General features: G+C 34.5%; 1 protein-coding gene across 9 annotated transcripts in view; it reads left to right on the top strand.

The window, feature by feature from the left end:
- The window catches only part of Bbx (BBX high mobility group box domain containing), a 261386-nt gene that overhangs the window by 105570 nt on the left and 138884 nt on the right, over window positions 1-16932 (top strand). For 2 of the 9 annotated variants that reach the window (XM_048803368.1, XM_048803369.1), the window contains one exon: window positions 13322-13438. The exons of the other annotated variants lie outside the window; for them this stretch is intronic. The gene's annotated coding sequence lies outside the window, so the exon portion shown is untranslated. The remainder of the gene's footprint in view (window positions 1-13321; window positions 13439-16932) is intronic. 9 annotated transcript variants of the gene reach the window in all.

Below are 16932 nucleotides of genomic sequence, written 5' to 3'. Positions count from 1 at the left end.
TGACCTACCCAGAAAACTAAGTTAGTAGTATGATGGTCTTGATTATCAAGCTGTTTCATCAGTGATTTCTGAACGTAAATCTGATTATCACAATGAAACAGTGTTATTGACTTAAGAGGAGAAATTGACAGAAATTCAAATTGCTGATAGAATTTAAGAAGAAAGTTTAATTGAAGATGAAGACTACTTCTAGTGTATATATACTTGCACTCATATCTTAGATACTGTGTTAATTAAGAAAAAGATGTCATACAAAAACGAGTAATGTAGAAACTAGAAGATGTTACTTGGCAAAAAAATGCCAAGGTTCAGTAGATCTGGGAAACAGATCTACTTTTGCTTAAGCAAAGTTAAATTTATTATTAAGAGTCCCTAAATTTTAGTGTGGTATATAGTAGTAAAAGTTTCTTATTTTTGTTCATGTCTCTCATGAGTCTGCTGCTTCTATGTTCTGTGTCTTCTTCATTCCTGGAGCAAAGCTGAAGGAGCAATGTTTTGGTGATGCATAGGTCTTGTGGTAGAAGAAATAAAAGTGACAGTGGAGCTATGGCTCTTAAAACAGCTGCTTGGAAATGACACGTCACTACTTCTCATATTTCATTGTCCAAAGCAGGTCACTTGTCCAAGCCTGTGTTTTAGGGTGCCAGTGATCTTGTAGGAAGGGAGAGGTAGGGAAAGGCAAATAGGGAGGGACAATGCTTGTTTTAACTATAATAACTGAAAATAGCATCTACTGCCTTTTTAGAGAGACAGAGTGCACTTGATATATTAAAGATTGTAAGAAGTCCTTCAGTAAATTGATTTGTTTAAATCTAGAATTACTTGAGTATTCTTGTTATTGTTATGTGGGTTACCATTGATGACAAGAAGATGAGTTGATACAGTTTGAGTGTCTTAATGTTTTGGGAATGTTAGAACTTTTTTCATTATTTAGTAATAAATTCTAGTATATGTTTTAGGCTTTACATTATTGTTTAATGAGTAATTTTCAAAATAAAATGAGAACTAATGCATACTAGACCCATGGCAGTTTGGATACAGAATTAGAGAAGGGGAAATATGGTAGTTATTATGCATAGGCAATGAATTATAATAGGTTACAGAACTTTGACAGATACTATCTAATTTGATATAAAAAGGCAATGAAGAAATAAGTATTTTACTTTTTTCGTTAGTAATATAATTTTACCCAATATAATGGTGGCCACATGCCTTTGTCTACTTAAGTTCAATTTCAAGAATCATTTTAGAGATAAAGAATGCAGACATTGTAGGGAGCTTAATTGTATCCTGGGAGTTTTCTAACATACTCTATCTAAGGTCATATTCACTATACAGTGGCTTTGCATTATTATCTCCCAAGACTTGTAGAAAATTGCTAGACATATGGAATTCCTCAGTTAATATTTATTTGATTAATCCTAAAGGTATTAAAAGACACTATTACCAGAGTTGTGTAGATTACATTTGTGTAGAAATCCAGAAGGTTATTAATAATTGATAGTTTAAAGTTCCCTAAGCTTGAGCGAGAGGAACATGGTCAGAAAGATGTCTTTTTTTGTTGTTTTTTAAATGTATATATACATATAGGTTAGAAGGTAAGACAGTATAGTAAAACATGCTTTTTGGATTCAGAGAAATTTTGGCACTTTTTAAAAAAAGTATTTATTTCTTAGGTGCAGTTGGGCACAATACCTTTTATTTTTATGTGGTGCTGAGGATTTAACCCAGGGCCTCATACGTGCTAGGCAAGCATTTTACCGCTGAGCCACAACCCCAACCCAAGCACTTTTTAATTGGAAGAATTCGGGTGATGATTTGATCCTTCTGAAACTTTGTCTCTTTGTTTTCATATGGGTATCACAATCTTTACCTTGTAGAATGTGAGAATTAAGATAAGGCAGTTGTGTCAAATTTCAGATATAGTGCTTGGCACATAAATGGCCTCAGGAAATGGTAGTTTAATTTTTTTTTTTTTTTTTACCACAAAGAGACTTTAAATGTTTGAGGAGTTAGAGATGCTGTCTCTGACTTGAAGATCACATAATGTATGCATGTTTTGAAACTCACATGTATCCCATGAATATGTACAATTTTTATGTGTCATTTTAAAAAAGAAAGGAAACGAATGTGATAAAAGTTCAAGAATGTTAAACCTGATTCTGAGAGTATAAGGAGGCAATGTCAATAGAGAAGTTCTTTAAGGAGTCCAAATTAATTAAGCCTTCACTAGAGAACAGTAAGAAAAAATCTTAACACAGAAAAGCTGATTCTTTTTGAAACCAAATAATATTTGTTCTACATGGTGAAGAAAATTTTAGCAGCACCACCTCTTATTTTTGTATCTTGTCTCAATATTATCCAAGTTTTGAGAATGTTTTGAACTTGATGTTGACCTCATTTATATTAAAGATAAGAGAACATATATCTGTCTGTCCTTGGGACATCTAAATTCTCACTGGCAGAAGTGAATTATTAGATCACAGAGTGGCTCATATTCTTTAACAAGATCCACCCTTTCTTTCAGTGATAAAGAATGTAGCCACCTCAATTTCCAGTACAGTTGTAGTATAGTTCTTACCCATTCAGAGCAATGATTCAAAATCTTATAATCTTTCTAAAATGACAGTTTAATTAACTTAATTTAAAATAATACATGTATATAAAAGTTAATGAGGGGTGTGTGTGTATATGTGTTGAGGTTTTTCTTCACATTGTTCCAGACTCCTTTTATGAATGGATCGTCTGTGTTACTATCAGTTCCTGGTTCAGCTTGTTTATTAGTAGAGTAAAACTTGCTAAAAATGTAAGCTCCTCATCTTTATAGGTTGTGATAACTAGCACAGGCTGCTATAACAAAATATCACCATCTGGGTGGTTTTATCAACACTTATTTTCTCACGGTTCTGGAGGCTACAAGGCCATGAATACGGTGCCTGTAAATGTGGTCTCTGGTTTGGTTTTGTTCCTGGCTTCTACATAGCTGCCTTCCTGCTGTGTCCTCACATGGCCTTTCCTCAGTATGTTCACAAGAGTGATCAAGCTCTGATGTCTCTTCTGCTTCTCAAAATTAGTAAGTTCTGTTAGAGTCCCACCCTATGACCTCACTTAATCTTTAATCTCTTCATTGGTCCTCCCCATCTCATCACATTGGGGATAGGGGCTTTAATCTACCTATGAATTTTTTTGGGTAGGGGGGGCAGCACAATTTCACCCAAACAGGTATTTGTTTTTCCTCTACCAAAGAATGAAATGGAGATATTTAAAAAGTATGTTCTACAATACATAATATATAAACAAGAAATATGGTTTGCTATAGTCTTCTAAGATTCTAAAATTGTCTTTGGTGCCTTTGAGGTGGGAGACATTTGAAATTACTGAATTCATATTTCTTCCACTTTGAAGTTGCTGTGCATGAAAATGAGATTCTTACAAGTGAAGGAATCAAGTCTAAGAACTTCAAAATCAGAAATGATTTGTATAATGGAGGAATTACATCATTGTAAAAATTGACTTCCATGTGTCTTCATTGCTCTTTATGAATAAATTGCATTTGAAAATTTGGTTGATGAATAAGAGAGTTACTTTTGGGGGATTATACCTGTTTCTATTTACCATCTTAATCAAGGCAATTCACATGATCCAAAGCAGTATTCTTTTACTATGTGAAATAATTGAGAATCCAAATAGGGAAATGACATATATTTAAGATTTTGGTAAACAGAAAACAAGGATTAAAAAAAATGTATTTGAAGTAATTCTAGCAGAAGTCAAGGAACCCTAAATCTGATATAGCTGCCTTATTGCCCTACCTTCCTTTCTTTTTTTTCTCCCTTCTTTCCTCTAATGTCAGTTCTTAAGTTACATAATAGTTTGAATTTCTGAAGAATAGTCGATAAGCACAGTTCATTGAACTTTAGTACCTTTTTCTACTGTAAGAGTATATTTTAAGTTAATTAGTTGATGAGTACTTGGGATTAGTCGTAAGCAAATAGTGGGTGTTGACATAGGCTCAAGATTAATTTTATTTGCTTGATCATTGGTTGGTTGTGTTTTGTGTGCTCTCTGTTAACTGGATTAATTTCAATTTCTGATTATTTGATATCTGTCCAAAACAAAATGTATATAAAATCAAAAGGAAAGAAACCTTTGAGACTTAAACTATTTGGGGGGTGGGTGGTAGACAGGGTTAGTGATTAAAACCAGGGCCTCAAGAATATTAGGCAAGTGCACTACCACTGAGCTACATGCTCAATCCTTAAACACTTCTGTGTACAAATAATTCTAAATTAATTTGTAAAATTTAACAGTTCACCTCTGTTTTTTGACTACAGGACAAGCTATTGAGCAGTGATCTAATTTTGTAGATGTCTGTTTAATTGGTTAAGATAGTTTAACTCTTTTAGAACACTTTGATTTTAGTTTCCCTGAAAGTTATTTCTGAAATGATTAAAATTTTAAAACATACCTAATGAATTTTGGCAGTATATTTCTTCTCAACAATGGGATCAATCTACTAGATTGTGAAATTTACTAGTGAAGGACAATATAAATATATGTAGGCATGACTTCTCTCCATGTACTTACTGGTACTTTGAAAGGTGTTTGATAAATTTAAGTGTATTTGCATTGAATTCTATAGTCCCTCTTACCTCTATTACATTAAAGTGTGCTTTTCTAGGAAAATACATGGATGATATAGGAGCTGTGCCAACTTGCTTTCTGTCTCTGCAACCAGTACCTGAGATAATCAACTTACAGAGAAGAGATTTATTTTCGTTGTAACCTTCTAAAAGTTCTGGTCCACGATTAGGATGAACCATTGCTCTCAGGCATCTAGTGGGGTACTGAATGGTGGTAGTGCCACATGATAGAGGAAAACTGCTTACCTCATGACTGGGAAGTGAAAGAAAGAGATAAGAGACCATAATGAGGGCACACTCCCCAATGATCCAGAGACCTCTCTCCTCTTTTAAGACCCCACCTACCCACCTATTAAGGTTTCTACTATTTCCCACTAGTCTATCTGGAGAACCAAGCCTTTAACCTGTGGGCTTTTGGGGGACATTTCTGATCCAAACTTTAAGGGGAATTGCTTTTAATGTTTCTAAGTATTTCCATGCATTATAATTTATGTACTGGTATACTGGTTATGCTGTATATTCACAAATCAGTGTATATACATAGAAGTGTATAGTTGTAGTTCTTTCATAGGACTGGTTCCAAATGCTAAGGGACTTAAATTTACACTAGAAAGTTTATTTTGTATATTCCCCAAACTTACAGTGTCTGGCACATGGAGGTTGCTCAGTAAGCATTAGGTGACTTAGTATTATAAGAATTTTTATTTCATTAATCCCACTTTCCATTGAACTTAGTGTTAATAAGCATCCCCTGGTTTAATGCAGGTAATTATTTTTTCCCAGACTGAGTTTAAGAAGAAGAATGTTCTCTAAAATTAAAGGTCTTTTAGTTTGTGGTTACTCCCATAATCAAATTTTAGTGGGCCTGAGAACTTAAATGAATAGCAAAACAGTTCTGGGTGCCTGTTGGCTCATTTGTTGTATACACTTAATCACAGGTGTTTATTAAGACTTGTTAGCCTTCTAACAAGTGCTTCTCTAACTTGATTAGTGGACCTGTTGAGCGCATGGAAAGTTGTGAGATTTAAAATAGGCAAATTGGTTCACACTGGGCTTTAAGATATGTAGGATGGTACCTGGACTCAGTTAATATGTACCAAATAGCTGACTAAAAAGTCCACTTTTTGGTAATTTATTCTGGGGGAATATTTTTATGCTTTCTCTGTATTTAAATTGATTTGTGAAGATATTCAATAGGAATATTGTGTTTTAGCTTTGCATTGATTTCTGTAACCTTAGTTTAGTTTAATTTTTAGTTGTTTTACCTCTGCTAGGACTGTATTGTTATTCTTATAAAACAGGTGGCTTACATGATTATTTCACTGTTCCTTAACATTTACTGTAAGGACATTTGTTATCAAGTGTCTCCTCATGGCAGCGTATTTCATGTTAGGTGGTCTTTTAAGACACTGAACATTACCATAGGCACTTAAACTCCACAGGTTTCTTGAGATCCAGCCGGATATAGAGCAGTTGGTTTCTTGAATAGAGCTTAGCTACCACTTATATGGTGAGCATTGTCCTAATAAATTGTGTTACATTAATTACTATGAAGAATTGCCAAATAAGAGAAAATAAAACCTTCAAAATATGTGCAGATACATGCACATGAGGTGTATGTGCAGAGTAGTACATACTATCTATCCATCTAGCACCGCTCAGATGGACATGCACCTGAAACTACTCCTTTTCTCAATATAGTTTGTGAATACCAATTAGGTTTTCAGCATTGTTAGAGGAACCAAATAGGTGTATATATATATAAAAGAATCGATAAAGAAGAGTTTTGAAATCAGCAGTCACTGTCATTCCCCATAAGTAACAACTTTCTATAGCAGTATTTTTTCGGGCTATTTGTTTGAAGGATGGAGGCATACAGATGATCTTTCACTTCATTTGCTAAAGTAAGCATTTGAATGATGAAATTTTCAGGTTTGATTGTTGTTTCTGTTAACTAATGGTAGTTGTAGAGAAAATAGATCTTTCTAATAAGAATATTATATCTTACAGATAGTAAAGATGTCCCAGTCCCACCTCTTTTTGTGAATTTTTACTTATCAAGATAAAATTTTTTATTATTTTCATTGTAATAGAATATTTTATACATTGGAGTTTAGAGTTACCTCTGAAAAGATTTTAAGGTTTTAAACTTTTACTTCCTATTGCTTGTAAATGTCCTTATTTGCCTCTAGATTGTGAACTGCATAATGCTCACTGTTGCTTCCTAGAAATTGATAAGGATAGGCTTTCAGAAACTTAAAGTAATTTCTTAATGAAAGACAGATTTAAATGGATCACTTTTTTTTTTTGTTCCTTTTAGGCTATAGGGTGATCATTTAGAATATTAAGCTATGTAGTCAGAAGAACCTAAGACTAAACCTAACTGAGCTGTTCAGTTTTGAGTTCTGAGAAAGAGCAGGTGGGGGTTAAGTGCTTGTTTTAAGGTAATGCTTTAAGACCCTGGGTTTTATCCCCAGCACCGGCTGGGTCGGGGGGAAATACTGAGGAATTTCCAAAGTCCTACTTAGATATATCAAGGAAGACTATTACAGAAGGAAATATAGAAAAAGTCTGGACAGGTGAAAAAGGCTCCTTTGATCTGTCTCCTTTGGAGACAGGTAAAGTTAAAATGAAAAACTGAAGAAAGGCAGATATAAGAAACCTTTGACTGTCCTGGTTAGTTTTATCTCATCCCTACCCTGAAAGGCAGATGAACCACTGAAAATCTTTGAGCAGATGATACAAATGGGTGGGAAAGTGGAAGGTATTGGAAAGATAGTATACAGGGTTTTAGCATTATCCTAGGTAAGAAGAAATTTGTTGTTCTGATAGGGTGTTGACAGCTGTAAATGGGACTACTATGAAGATTATGCTGTGGATGAATCTTAATCTACATTGGATGAAGGAATTCAACTCACAAAATCAAATAAGTCATTTTATGATGTGCAGGGTTGTAATGAATGGATACTTAAAATTTAATAAGGATTTCTTCAGTGATTTTTCTTCAAGATTTTCTAAAATACTAATGCCTGTTGCTCTTTATTCTGTGTTTGTGTGTATTTCTTCATTGTGAATTTAGCTTTTACTGTTGTTTCTCAAATACGAATTGCAGGTGTCTGTCACCTAAGCCAATTTAAAACCTATTTATGTATGGAACTTGGCAAAAGATGGACTTATTTTGGGTGTTGGTGAAGAGGGATAGCAAGAGGGAAGGACTCAGTGAAAGTTGTTGAAAAGCCAAAGGTATATCTTTTATTTAGTTGTGTTCAGAAGACTGTTGCTACTGCTAGCAGACATAAAGAGATTGTGGCAGAAGCTGATTTGCTGGGGGTGGGGTAGGGGTGAAGTTTGGGGTTGGCTGGAGTTGATATGCAGAGATCATATTCATGTGATTAGATTTTAAATTTGAGTTGAATTTGGCTTAAGATGGAGACCACTTGAGAGAAAGTTTAGACTTTGAAAATTGGTGAAAGCAGATAATACACCTAAGAATAGAACTTTTGACAACACTTGCCTATTTGTTAAGGAGTATTTGAAGGAAAGAAAAATAATCAGATCTGTGGTGGGAAAAGCCCACCTTTGGTGCTGTGGAAGATAGGGAAGAGTTTCACCATAAGTAAGGTTGAGAAACATCTAAATGCCAAAAACAGAGGCTTTGGGTTAGCTATCCACAGGTAAATAAACCTTTGGAAAAAGTGGTTTTCATAGAGTGGTCAAGGCAGATGCCCTGCTGTGAAATGTTTTCAAGATGCCCCTTCTCGGGCTGGGGATGTGGCTCAAGCAGTAGCGCGCTCGCCTGGCATGCCCGGGTTCGATCCTCAGCACCACATACAAACAAAGATGTTGTGTCTGCCGAAAACTAAAAAATAAACATTAAAAAAAATTCTCTCTCTCTCTCTCTCTCTCTCTTTTAAAAAAAAAAAAAAAAAAAAAAGATGTCCCTTCTCAGTGCCAAGTTCTTAAGTCTGCCTTTAGTTGGAACTGTATGTCGAGTTACTGTCTTCAAGGAGTAATATATCATGATTTACAGATCCACTTCCTGGGAGTGCAGAACTAATTTTCTATAAATATAGTTTTACTACTTTTTTTCTTGAAGTATGCTACCTTAGACTATTTCAAATAAAAGTTTACCCAGGTGCTGATATCATTTCCTCAAATGCACTGAAGTTACTTTCTTTAAAATGTCATCAGCAAGCATGTTTCCTAAATTCCTCACCCACAGGACTTATATTTATTATAATTGGCATTCAGAGAAATGAATAATGAGTTCCCTGTAACTGCCAACTCTTCTTTTACACCAAGTTTAGTGATACTTTATGGAAAGCCTGCTTTTAAATGATGATCATTTAGAAAACTCTACGGAGTATTTGGGCTACCTGCATGTGCAATTTCTAGACTAAGAACCAGATATGTAGCCAGTTTTGTTTCCATCTGCAGAAAATGGTCTCAGATATGCAGGACTCATCCTTAGGTAGAAATGATAAATAAAATGATGAAAACTGCCACTGTTTTTTGCATTTTATGTGCTAGTTTCTGCATATGTCTGTGAGTGTATTTTTTTCCTCCTAATCTTCATAATGACCTTAGGTGAATGACCCAATATTCCTATTATAAAATAGGAGATAACTGAAGCTCAGAACATTACATAAAATGTCTGCGCTTCTTGACTAATTAAAAGAATTTGGATTCAGATTCAGTTCTGACTTTCAAAGACTATATTTTTTACATGGCCCATGCAGTTTGATAATATATTTCAAATTTGAGCTGAAACATTCACCTCAGGGTGAAAACTCAGTATCTGATTACTTCTTTCCCTTTTCTGCCAACTTGGGAAGAATAGATTACTGCCTTTCATTTCTTTCTTTTATATATATAATGAGTGTGTGTGTATATATATATACACACAATAGATATACACAATATATATATACACACACACACACACATACGAGTGTGTATATATATTATATGTGACATTATATATATGACATTATATATATATAAAATGCTCATCAACAAATGTATAAATTTGTTAAAGGACCTTTATTTATTATTTTAATTTATTTATATTATGTATTTTATTTATTTATATATGGTGCTGAGAATCAAACCCAGTGCCCCACACATGCCACGCAAGTGCTCTTCCACTGAGCTTCAACTCCAGCCCTGCCTTTCATTTCTTTAAATCAGCATATTGCTGTATGCCATTGAGTAAGTCATGCGGTCTTTATATTTGATACTGTTACATATATTTAATCTTTGCATGAACCTGATGAGAAGTAAGTGTATGCTCCCTCGACATTTTGTTAGGTTACTCATATATGATCTTCCTAGATTTGGCCATTAAGGTTTTACCACATTTATTTTATGACATATCTATGATAATAATCCCTCTATGTCTTATCAGTTTAACTGAAGTTTTGATGTAGTTTAAAATGAGTTATAGGCACGATTATACCGCCTCCTAAATTCTTCAGCATATGTATTTATCCCTTGGTGTGAAATTTACATTTAGCAAAAGTGTACAATTCTTAAAGGCACATCTTTTAATTTTAATAAATGCATATACCAGTATAACCCAGACACCTACCAAGGGATAAAACATTACTATTTGTAGGTGCCTCTTGTTATTCCCATTGTTTTAAGCTGAGGTAACCAAGACACAATCTGCCTAAGGTTATACTGCTAATAAGTGGCAGACTTGGAATTCAAACTCTTGGCAGTCTGGTTACAGGGTTTGTTCTCTTAACCACACATCATACTGCCTATAAGTTATCTTCAGATACCCTTTTATATTCATGTGTACAAATACATTGCTTATATTTAACATAAGTGTGTAGACAGAAGTGGTACACTGAGTAAATGAGAGTAGAAATGCTGTTCTAGAAAATGCATCCATTCCTTACAAGAGAGGGATAGCAGGGAGGGACATTTTACTATGACAAAGAAGTTCCCTTCTGTCAAAGTACTAGAGTGATTTCACAGTATAACAACTGTCTTAACTGGCATCCTTGATTCATGTTTCCATGCATGTTGGTAAAGCAATAACGGATTTCTTAATGATGATATTGACCCTCAGTAAAATCCTGAAGTTCCTTTTGAACAATTAAGGGTAAATTACATTCAGTATAGTTTTGTATTTAACATTTTTTTACTCTATTACTATTAGTAGATAATTGTTCACCAATACATGGTATAACACTCATCTTGATAAGTCATACTCCAAAATAATGGAATTGACCAATTTTGGATTTATAAGGCTATAAAATTTGTAAAGTTCTTAACAGAAACTAAATGGAATGTTTTGCCTTTCCAAAAAAGTGCATAAAAATGTAAGGATAGACCTGGTTGTGGTGAGACATGCATATCATCCCAGTGACTAGGGAGGATCCCAAGTCTGAGGCCCACCTCAGCAGCTTAGCGAGGCCCTAAGCAACCATGACCCTCTAGTAAAATAAAAAATAAAAGATCTGGGGATGTGGCTCAGTCAGTGGTAAAGTACCCTGGATTCATTCCCTCATACCAAAAAAAAAAAAAAAAGATTATTTTTGTTTAAAAAAATTTTTTTTAGCTGTTGATGGACAGATATTTATTTATATGCTGTGCTGAGGATCGAACCCAGTGCTCACACTTGCCATGCAAGTGCTCTACCACTGAGCCACAGTACCAGCCTCAGAGACATTATATTTTGATTTTTTTCAAATTTTCAATACTTAGATGGGCCATCCCAATACAAAGGAACAGTTGTCCTTTATATCTTTCTTGCATTGTGTTCAAACCATAAATCATGTCTTAAAAGTTGACCAGGACTCCCTTTTCACTACTCAACAGATGAAAAAGCGGCCATCCTGTAGTTTTTAAAATAATCTTAACTATTGCCCAAAAGTGAAGTAAAAACAAAAATGTAGTTAGCAAAGCCTAGCCTGTCACTAGAGGGCAGAGCAGTACTGTACTTTAGGCCTTATTTGAAAATTTCTGGTTTAAAAATTGCTGAACATGATGGAAAATATATCGATGCACGATTGAACAGAAATTTCTTTGTATTCTTGTTGTCTTATCTTGCTGTGAAATACAATAACATGTTCTGCACTTGTATCAAAGGAGCTTTCCTGGCAATTACACTGATTGCTTCTAAAAGTACATGATTATTTAGAGGACTATAAGTAACCCTCAAGAGAAAATACTAATGCTTAGAAGAGTGATGCATTAAATCATTCTACTTTATAGAGTACCTTGAAATGGGATTGCAGTGTAAACGTTAGGTGAGACATGAGAAATAACTTTGAGACCAGTCCTTTACTGGTAATTGACTTTTTTTTAAATTAATTTTTAAAAATTTATATATGACAGTGGAATGCATTACAATTTATATTACACATATAGAGCACAATTTTTCATATCTCTGGTTGTATACAAAATATATTCACACCAATTCATGTCTTCATACATGTACTTTGGATAATAATGTCCATCACATTCCACCATCATTGACATTAAGAATTTATTGCAATGCAGAACATCTTTTCATTGTTCGGGTCAGCTAAAATGTGCCCAATCATTAAGACTTTGAAATTATGAAATTGTAAAAGCAAATGAACTAACTGTAGCTTCCTTTTCAAAGGTGAAAGTTTTGCCTAGTGGGGCTGGGGTTGTGGCTCAGTGGCAGAGCACTTGCCTAGCATGTGTGAGGCACTGGTTCAATCCTCAGTACCTCATATAAATAAATAAAAAACAAGGTACATCAACAACTAAAAAAAAAATGTATTAAAAAAATTTTGCCTAGTGACTGTTCACTTCCTTTCTGTTCTAAATTTTCTGTCATTCTGATATATTTTTATTCTGATTTAGTTTATCTGATATATTTAAAAAATACTATTAGTGAGGGGCTGGGAATGTTAACCCAGTGATAGAGCACTTGCCTAGCATGCACAAGTCCCTGGATTCAATCCCCAGCACCACACAATAAGTAATTAAGTAAATTAATTAATTAAAATATAGTAAAATATTCTTGGTGAGTAACCTGAATAGTGGAATTTCATTGTCCCATAAGATAGAAAAATTTCATCCTGAATAAAAGTTTGACTTTTATTTTATAAAAAATTCAGGTTTATATAATAACTATTTTTAATAGAGACACCATAGGATATCAGGAAACATTTTGGAATCTGGAGATTTGGGGCCCCCATTAACATTTATTTGCTTGTGACCTTGGGCAGGTCACATAACCTCCCTGACTTCCATTTCCTAAAAGGTGGGGGTTGGGGGATAGTGGGGGTGTAAACCTTGTTTACAACTGGGTTGCTTTGAGGATTATATGTGTTAATACAGATAATGTTCAGAGGTGAAGTCTGGTAAAGATTAATTTTAATGGATAAAAGTTCAAAAGAAACCTTAGCAATCACTTTGAAATGGTAAATTACATCATTTAGTAACATGAGGGTACCTATTACATGAGTAACTGATACCAAAAATGTGGTTTCAAAATCAAAACCCGAGTTAAGATTGCCGACTACTTCTCTGTCTCTGAGTTCCTTTGGCTGCTTAATCTCTATATTATAAGTCCTGACTCTCCAGTTTCTCTCAGCTCTTTACTTCTGTCCTCTGGATGTTTCCATGTTACCTCTCTCTGTCTTTCTCCTGACTGTCTCTGGTCTCTCTCTGTGTTTTTCTCGTCCCAGGCACCCTCAGGAAGACCCCAAGCCTCTAGCAGTACCTGGTATCATCTCCAGCATGTTGTAGATGTGGAGGATTCACTGGGATATTGAGAAATACCAGAGGCGCATTGTTCCACTGTAGTAAGTCCATCAGCATTTATACAGTAACTGCTGTTCATAGAGCAAAGTTGGTGGTACCTGGAGGGAAGAATGAGTGAGGGCACAGCGCAGAACTAACAAACTTGTGAATTCTTTTCAGTTGTTCTTACAGGGAAAATACATATACAAATAAAAACAACAACGAAAAATCTAAAAGATGACAAATAATTGTATAAATGAGTTGTATTGTATGTCTGCTGAAAGAGCCCAGGGTTAATGGAGTAGAGAAAGCCAGGTGGTGTTAATCAGGTTTCCTACATGAGTTTAAAATTAGGTTTTGAAGTATGGTTGAGAGATGAGGAGAGGGAGGGTGGAAATGAATAATTTCTTTTGGCAAGCCTGTTTGCTTGCCTGTGAGATGGGGGACTGTAAGTGAAATGAGACTGCTAAGTTTTAGCCTGCCAATACCTAACTTTCCTTAAGTTTGCAGTCTTAGAGAAATTTAAGTTTTGAGAAGAAATACAGTGAAGTTGTCACTTTCCATAAATGTAATTGGTATCTGTTGCTAGTTTTAAAATTTAGAGAATGTAAGGGTGAATTATGATTGTGAAGCAGTAACAAAGTACTACAACATAAAATTAATACAAACTGATCATTTTAAATGCTAAAATGAATTAAAATCATAAACAGCAGTATAATAAGTCTGTTTAATTTTCATGTTGGAAATTTATTTCTTCAGTCATTTTAGCAGTCCTACCTGGTAGATGCATCATGTTTTCAAAGCTGGGTTATCAGAGTTCCCAGTGGATTGGATCCCAGCACTGCTAGCTGTGTAACATGGGGTGGGCAATCTACTTAACAGGAGTCTCAGTTTTCCTATGTAAACTAAGAATAAAAATATTTTCCTCAAAGAGCTGCATGAACTAAAGAAGAGATGAGTACATACTAGGTACTTAGAAATACCTTTAAAATAGTTTGTTAAATGCAGGATTATTTCTGATAGTTGTTTAAACATAGAAGTAATCCCATAGTATTTAGAAAATGCTAAATGAATAAAGAATATTAAATAAGGTACAAAGAATAACTTTGAGGAACTGAGTATCTACCACTAGTTTAGGGAATAGAACATCACTAGTATCTGTAGCTCCCTGAGTGCCAAGACCAGATTCCAACACCTCACTTTATCACATCATTACTCCTGAATGTTGAATTTTTTAATAAATTCCACATTTTTCTTTATAGTTTTCCACATATTTACTCCCTATGTTAAATTTTGCTTGTTTTAGAATTTTTTATAGATAATACTATCTTCTTTTGTAGTACCTATTTTCTTCTACTCAACATGTTTGTAAGAGTTTTCCCTGCTTATACTTGTAATTTATTTATGATTGAAGTATTGTATGAAAATTCCACACTATATTTCCCTTTAATGACTATTTAGACTGTTTTCATGTGTGTGGGTGTGTGTTTGTGTATGTGTGTATGTTACTAGAAATACAGTGGTAGAAAGAAAATTCTTTAGGAGTCCTGTATATGGCCTCTCTATTATTTCTGTAGGATATACATTCAGAAGCAGAATTGCTAAGTCAAAGGGTATGCTCAATTTAACACTCCACAAGATAATGCCAAATGCATTTCCATAGAACTTGTTAAAGTTTATACTCCCTTTTACAATGTAAGTGTTCCCTCTTTTTCCTGTATTTCTTGAAAATTGTTGTATTTCTATTTTATATATGTACCACATCTTTTTCTGTGAATATTATTATACCCATGCAGAATTTAAAAATAGGAATGATTTTTAAGGTTGCCTATGGTACCATCTTAACAATAACCCTGATGAGCCTTGTTTTTTAAAGATACTTTTATTCTTTGCAGCAGCTGCTCTTATTTCTCTCCATTTTTCCGTTGTCATTCTCACCTGTTTTCAAATCTAGCTAATAAAAGAGTTGGACATGTTTGCTACTTTTTTCCTTCAGAAACCATATCATGATTATATAATGTTCTCTTATGATAAATTAAAATTGTCAGCTGTTCCTGACTTCCAAAGACAGTTGGGGCAGAGAAATAAGTACATCTTTTATGAATTTATTTTTCCCCCTTAAAATTTCAACTGAGATAGAGAGGGAATGACCCACAGAGAACTGTTAACAAGCTGCAGTGATTTGATCCACCCATGTTTTGTTCTGCATTGCAAAAGTTCTAAAAACTTGAGTATATGACTCAAGCTGTGTTTGCTATTCTTGCCCCTTTTCTGTCCTTCACCCACTTTTTTTTTTCTTAAGCCAACAATTCTTTTGGTATGAGATTATACTTGTATACTTCATTCTAATTTTATATCAGAAGTTCCTCCTAGCCTCATATTTATTGGCCCATAATTTTAGTTGACTGATCTCACTATTTTGTTTATTGTCACTCTTCACTATGCTCTTTTCTAAGGTTTTCCAGGGAGGATACTAGAATCTAGCCTCTTGCCTAGTATTTAAATATTTAATAAATGTTTGTTGAATGTAAACAGAGGTAAATGCAGCAAACACCGAAATGCCTTTCTTCTGTTCAGCGACGATAATTTCCCTAATGGCACTGGGCAAAAATCAGGACAATTGAAAATAGTTCTGCTAGTAAATGGCTTTGTTAAATCCATAAGTAAATCATTTCTTCTTAAGTTTCATTCTGCCCCCCTTTTTTTTTTTTTTTTTTTTGAAAAGTGATAGTGGTAGACCTGTGATCTATAAGATTTTTTTTGGTCTCCCAACATTTTGTATTCTATCATCTAATTGAAATGAAAAAAAAAAATTCTTACTATTTTTCTGGGCACCATAACCAGAGCTCGAATTTATTTACATCACTGGCTTTAGGCCCATGATTGTAGTCACAGTGACCTGCCTATTATTGTCTCTGATAACCCTAGCAAGCAGCCCACACATTAAACTTTCCTTCCTTTCTTTATTATTTAGAGTTGATTTGTTCTAGAGAAAGAATGCATTTATCTTTCTTTGAGAAAGTATAATGAGTGCCTTTGGCTTTCATCAGGTAACCCAGACATTGTTCAGTGTGAGAACTTGAGTTCTGCCCTCACCTTTCCTTCTGTTCCCCTATCCCTAAAGCTAAAATCAGGGCACCTTTTGGTGCTTTGTTATTTGCTGTACCTCTTAGCCCCATAGCTTTTCTCATACTCCAGTTGTAATCTTTGAGTTAGCATTGATTTTTTTTCTGTTCGGCCTTTCCTTGAAGTCAGTGGGTCTGTCCATCTGGTCTGTTCCTTTCTGGTTCCTCTGCTAAGTTGAGTGAGGACCTGAATTTCTCTCTTTCCCACTTTCACACCAAGCTGTCTTCCCTTTGTCCCTGCAGGGACTCCTTTCTAACCTAAGACGGATTAGCACTACAACCACTTCGGAGAAGTTTTTTGACTCCTCAGATTCTCACATTACTTATTTTCTAAATTTCTTGTACAGGCATTATTTTGTGAGCACCTCTGAACTCTGCATTGAAGGGAGAAGGTGCTAGAGATCAGATTACAAAGGACAGGGGCAGAGTAG

Source organism: Marmota marmota, unplaced genomic scaffold (genome assembly GCF_001458135.2).
Source record: "Marmota marmota marmota unplaced genomic scaffold, marMar, whole genome shotgun sequence".
NCBI lineage: Eukaryota > Metazoa > Chordata > Mammalia > Rodentia > Sciuridae > Marmota > Marmota marmota.
This window is presented reverse-complemented; position numbering and strand designations above follow the sequence as displayed.